Source organism: Gadus chalcogrammus, chromosome 3 (assembly GCF_026213295.1).
Source record: "Gadus chalcogrammus isolate NIFS_2021 chromosome 3, NIFS_Gcha_1.0, whole genome shotgun sequence".
Taxonomy (NCBI): domain Eukaryota; kingdom Metazoa; phylum Chordata; class Actinopteri; order Gadiformes; family Gadidae; genus Gadus; species Gadus chalcogrammus.
The window spans coordinates 3,016,198-3,021,772 of NC_079414.1; the positions used below are offsets into that span (position 1 = coordinate 3,016,198).

Consider the following 5,575-nt stretch of genomic DNA (forward strand, 5'->3'; position numbering starts at 1 on the left):
CGTCTGTCTATACGAGCTGTTTGTTTTGAAAATAATCCACCCATTGACATCTTAAAGGGGACATTATGAAAACAGCACTTAGCCTGGGATTTGGGGTGCTGTTGTGGGTACATGGTGCTCCCACACGCATACAAAGTTTGAAAAAAGTCTGTACATGATTTTTTGAGTGAGATACACAATTCTGGAAGCAAAGGTTTTCCTCCACTTTTTTCACGTAGGCTACTGACCCTGGCGCCTCTCTTCTTATCCACGGTTTCCTTCGTAAGGGATCACAGCTTTTTCTTAGGTTTACAAACCGTTTTAACATTTGAATAACTTTTAGGCATGCAGCTTTTAGGCATGTTGTGACTGGTTGTGGATCAACCTGGATCATGAACTTAGACGCAAAGAGCCTCTCTCTCCTTCTCCTTAAGGAAAGCCTCATAAGGTATCTGTTAAAAGCATGTTTAATTTTGTAAGCTTGTAAAAATCTCATGCTTAACGCTTGGCAGTAGTTAAGACATTTCAGACTATTTCTATCTAGAATCAACAAAATGATATGAAGCCAGCAGTTGATATAAGACACATTTTATTGAACAAAAATGGAAGCCTTTGTCAAAAAGAACAAGAGCTGTTTCAAAACATTTAACTCCATTCTTTAAATTCTAAATTAAATTCTAAAATGCTTAAGCCTGTACCAATAAATTACTGTGATTAAATGAGAGATGTGTCTTCTTTCAAGCTGAAGACATCTTTGTCCATGGTAACTCCACTTCCCTAAAGGGATACACAAATTCACATGAATACAGCTCTGATGGTGGACATTGTCTTTGTATGAAATTAACTTTATACTAACCATCTCCTTAGAAGGAAAGCTGTAAGGCCTCTTATTGAAAACATGGTCCTCGTCAGAGTCCAACGGCATCTGTAGACCAAACATCATTATTGCGCAATCATGTTTAATATGCAAAGGTTTATTATTTTAAAAAGCGATCCAGGTTGGATTCAGAATGACACAGTACCAAACTAAACATACTGCACGAGCCATAAAGACACATGGAGTACTTAGCACTGACCACTGTGCAGCTTGAAAGTCTCCTTTTTCGTGCAATCCTAAAGGCAGGTGGGACATTGTCTCGGAGGGTTGATTTTCCTTCCTCAGTAAAGTGGGAAAACTTCCTCCCATACCTCCAATTAAAACACCAGAGCATTCCATTTATTACCAGGTCTTACCCCAAAGTCTTGTGATGAAACAGGATGGAAATAAATGCACATACATTGATTTTTAATATGCAGGACACTACACCTTAGGGGAACCATTCAAAATGTAAATTTTACAAATGTTATCATAGATGGACTTGCCACAATACTTCACAACGGACCGCTGGTACCCCCCTGTCTTGTGGCATAACGGACACTGGAAAGTTTCTAACAGATCCAACATTTTAATTGCTGGTAACTAAACCAAATTGAGGTGATTGTTAGCACTTAAGCTAACTGAACCAATGTTAGTTGTTTACAATGTTTCTTAACATAACATCAATGAATGTCTCCTCAGGATCTTGAGAAAGCCTAAAAAGAAGGGTCTAATTAACGGTCAAGTGAAATTGTTCTTACCTCCATTGTTAATTTCCACTATCAGCGGCGGCCATATTAATTCTGTAGCGTTACGCACGCGCACAAGCTATGGGTGTGTTTGGCAGAGCAATGGGCGTGTTTGGCAGAGCAATGGGCGTTTTTGGCAAGTGTCTCCGGCTGCAGATAGACCTACTTGGAGTGTAGCCCAATCTGGCGGGAAAAAACGCCCAATCTGGCATCACTGCTGAACGTCATCACGCTCCAGCGTCAACGTAAATCAATGAGACCAACTGATAACAAAGCTGGTATGAAACTAAAACCCTGATTCTGAATAAAGTTTAAATGATATCGAAATTCCGTTTGGATATTATTGAAGATACAAGTGTGTAGATTTGTCAAAGGGTTTGAACGAAGGTAAACGGTTGAAATGTGACCGAGTTAGATGTCTTAAGTAATTTAAGTGTCAGAATGGGCAGACGGCTTCAATGGGACCAACTGTAGAATATGACGGTTGGAAACTAAAACTGTGATTCTGAAGAAAGTTTAAATGATATTGAAATTCAGTTTAGATATTATTGAATATTGAAGATTTGTATAATGGTTTGAATGAAGATAAACGGTTGGAAATTGATTTAGTAACGTCTTAAACAGTTGAAGTACCAGAGGACGTCCTCCAATTGACTCCCGTGTTAAAAAATATATATTTTAAAGGTAGAATATCTTAAAAAGTATTAAATATTTAAAGAATCTGAAAGGAAGCGCTCGATTCCAAGCTATTCTGAATATTCAAACATTTGAATGGAGTCTCTAGGGGAATAATTGAGGAAGGAGATAGGTCCCAAAGTTTGTAGAGAATAATAACGAAAGAAAGAAAGAAAGAATAAAACTTATGAAGAACAATAGTTGAGCGCTGCATCCAGCACTCGCCTAACTATTAGGGATGGGCCGATAGTCGATTCTATCGGATATCGACGATAGATGGATTCCATCGTCGATCGTCTGAAGTTGCCGATAAAAAGGCGATAATTCATTTTTAATTTAATTTATTTTTTTTTTTTTTTTTTGAAAAACAGCGCTGTGGTAGCTATTTTTACAACTTAAAAAGCCCCGCAAATTGTAATTGAAATTAACTGGCACAGATGGAAAACATACTATGTAGCGCTGACCTGCCGTATTCACTCACTGCTGCGAGAGGAGAGGGAGGGGCTCGAAACCTACCGGTCTGCTCGCACGGCGAAATACATCAAACCCCGCTGCACCATTTCCGGGTCACAGCTGTGGTACATGAGCGGTGTTCGAAATCGTTCCCTATTCACTCACTCACTATTCCCTATAGTGTCCATGATATAGTGCACTACATAGGGAACGAACAAACGAGAATTCGGACGCTACGCTGATCATTTCTAAACGTCATTTGCGTCAGTAAATGCGCCGGGTAGTTGTGTGACGCAGACAGATGCGCCCACGTCATGTAAACAAACCGGGCACTCTCGAGGAAAGCTGGAGGTTGTATTGATGTTCAATGTTACATTTCCTTGAACAAGGTTTTTCGTATTAATTTTGAATGCTACATTTTCTATGTTAAATCCCAAATAAATCGTGACATTTCTAAACGAAAGCCGGAGAATCCATAATTAAATGTATTTGTTTTCGCGGTTATTCCGCTTCTTCTTCTCCTCCGGAAAAACACGACCGCATTGCATTGTGGTATACGGGAGTAACACGTAGGGAACATCATATGAACACTCAAATTTTGGGTATTTTAAGTGCACTATATAGTGCATGAAATTAACCAGTGAGAATTCGAACAACTCTGCAAAATGGCGAGCCCCCTATATAGTGCACTATATCCGTGATGGGGAACGATTTCGAACACAGCTACGAGCTGTGTGTCATCCGCGTGTGTCATCATGACAGCTCCTCCTCCGATTTTTTTCAATGTGATAAATTATTATAAATAATTATTATTATAAAATTATTATAAAGTTGCCCCCCGATAGTATCGACTATCGGCGATCGCTAGGGGGCGCTATCGGACGATGGAAGCTTGTAGACGATTGCCCAACCCTACTAACTATCGTATTATCGCTGAGGTAAAGTAAAGCCTCAGATGGTTCTTACATTGTTTCCACCAAGAGCTAAATTTTTGCAATTTCTTGTCGAGTAGCCTTGTCCTTCATACATTTTGCTTGACACATTGTTCCTTTCTCTCGGGTATTTTTCATATATAAAATGAACGATATTGACTGACCTTTCAGGATAAAGTCAGCAGTTGATGTGCAGGGCCTGGGCAACAATATCCCTATTCTATGAAGTGCTCCTCCTCAGCTGAAAGGAATCTAGTTGTAATGTTGTTATGTTTATTGATGACCATGCATGATCGTTTGAGAACGAGAACGAGGGAGGAGCTGAGTCTGACTGACTCGGCTGAGAACCGTGATTCCATGATTCGATTCACCGCTACCGGACACGCGACTGAACGAACGAACGATTCGCAAACGACTCTTCTTGGCGACCTGACCGAACAGAATCACGGAAACGAATTACGAAATCAATCACTATTGGCTGCAATTTATGTTGAGGTGTGGGTTTTGGATGGGGTCTAGTGACGCTGGATGTTCGTATAGCCGGCTGATTCCGATTTGAGATGTCTGTTGAGGCTCTGGTGCAAACTGTACTTTATTTTGCTCTCTGGCCTTTTTGGCAGCATATTCTTTGGTACACTCTGTAGGGTCGAGGGGAATTGCACATAGTTGGACTGAGTAGTCCCGTGCGCGTGCTTGCGCGCACTGAAAATTTAAACTATGCACCAATCAACGTGGGCCCCGCCCACATTCCCACGGCACCGTGTAGGCTATATAACGCGGCGCAAACCGCCGCCCATCCTACACGCTATTCTTTCAGCATTTGGAGGGTACAGCAGGTGGGAAACTAGACGGCTACGCCTACAATCATAGAACTAGAGTTATAATAACATAACTATCGTTCAATTTCATGTAGGCTACACCGTCTAGGCCGCCATATTCGCCTTATGGGCTAAGGTGAAGCTGCGAGCGGAGCCCAATCAATGTCCTGCTGGACCCCAGTCAAGAAACTTAAGTCACAAGGGCACACGACTCAAAAAAGCAGAGGATGTGCAAAACACAACAGCTTAATAAAAAACTAATTCCTCATATCAAGCAAGGCGATGATCAAGAGAAAAAAGTGAGTCTGCAAAGAATCCGGCCCCAATCCGTCCTTCATGGAATCCATGAAAGTGAAGGGAAAAACCAGAGTAATACGGTTTCCATTAGGTCCGCTACCACCGGGGGCGGAGCTACGGAGTTCGACTTTCCAATAAGGAGCTTCTATCATCCGTTTCTTATTTTAAAAAAACGGCGGGAGTGCCATACTGGCAGACAAAACCAACTCGTCAAACGGCGAGCCAATAGGAACCTCTCTACTCCGCTTTCCATTTGAAAAAACAGAGGGAGAGAAATACTGGCATTCAAGTCCATCTTGCCATCCGGCGAGAGGAATTTCAACGATGCCGCTTAAAAGAACATGCCTTCATTCTTAAGCCGTAGAAGGGGCACCGGACTCCAACACAGAGTTGCCGAGTGAGCCCCTGGACATGTCTAACATGTAGAAACTAACAAAGGGGCCGGGGGAAGACCAAGACGCAGCCGTGCAAATGTCTTCCACCGGAACGCCTCTGAGTAGAGCCGTTGAAGCGGCCACGCCCCGTGTCGAGTGCGCTTTGATGCCCAATGGTGGCACTAAGCCTTGCCGAGCGTAGGCTAAGCAAACACCCTCACATATCCAGCGAGAAAACCGCTGTTTAGAGAGAGCGCGGCCCCTGCTAGCATCGCAATAACACACAAACAACTGTTGCGTGGAGCGGAACGCGGCCGAGCTTTTCACGTACAAAGCCAGCGTCCGTACAGGGCACAGGAGATGCAACTCCGCCTCCGCCTCACTGGAATGAGGCGGGGGGTGAGAAGTCTTAAGCACAATATCTCTTGACCGGAAAGAACTA

At 42.6% G+C, this 5,575-nt stretch overlaps 1 long non-coding RNA gene across 2 annotated transcripts; it reads right to left on the bottom strand.

The window, feature by feature from the left end:
- Window positions 1-590: 590 nt before the first annotated feature.
- Window positions 591-3,878, bottom strand: LOC130378043 (uncharacterized). Of its 2 annotated transcripts, none has more exons than XR_008894454.1 (3): window positions 3,809-3,878; window positions 836-904; window positions 591-756 (listed from the first exon to the last, which is right to left on the bottom strand). It is a non-coding gene; the product is annotated as an uncharacterized LOC130378043 (long non-coding RNA). The 2 variants fall into 2 exon arrangements; XR_008894453.1 differs by lacking the exon at window positions 3,809-3,878 and adding an exon at window positions 1,056-1,217.
- Window positions 3,879-5,575: the final 1,697 nt, after the last annotated feature.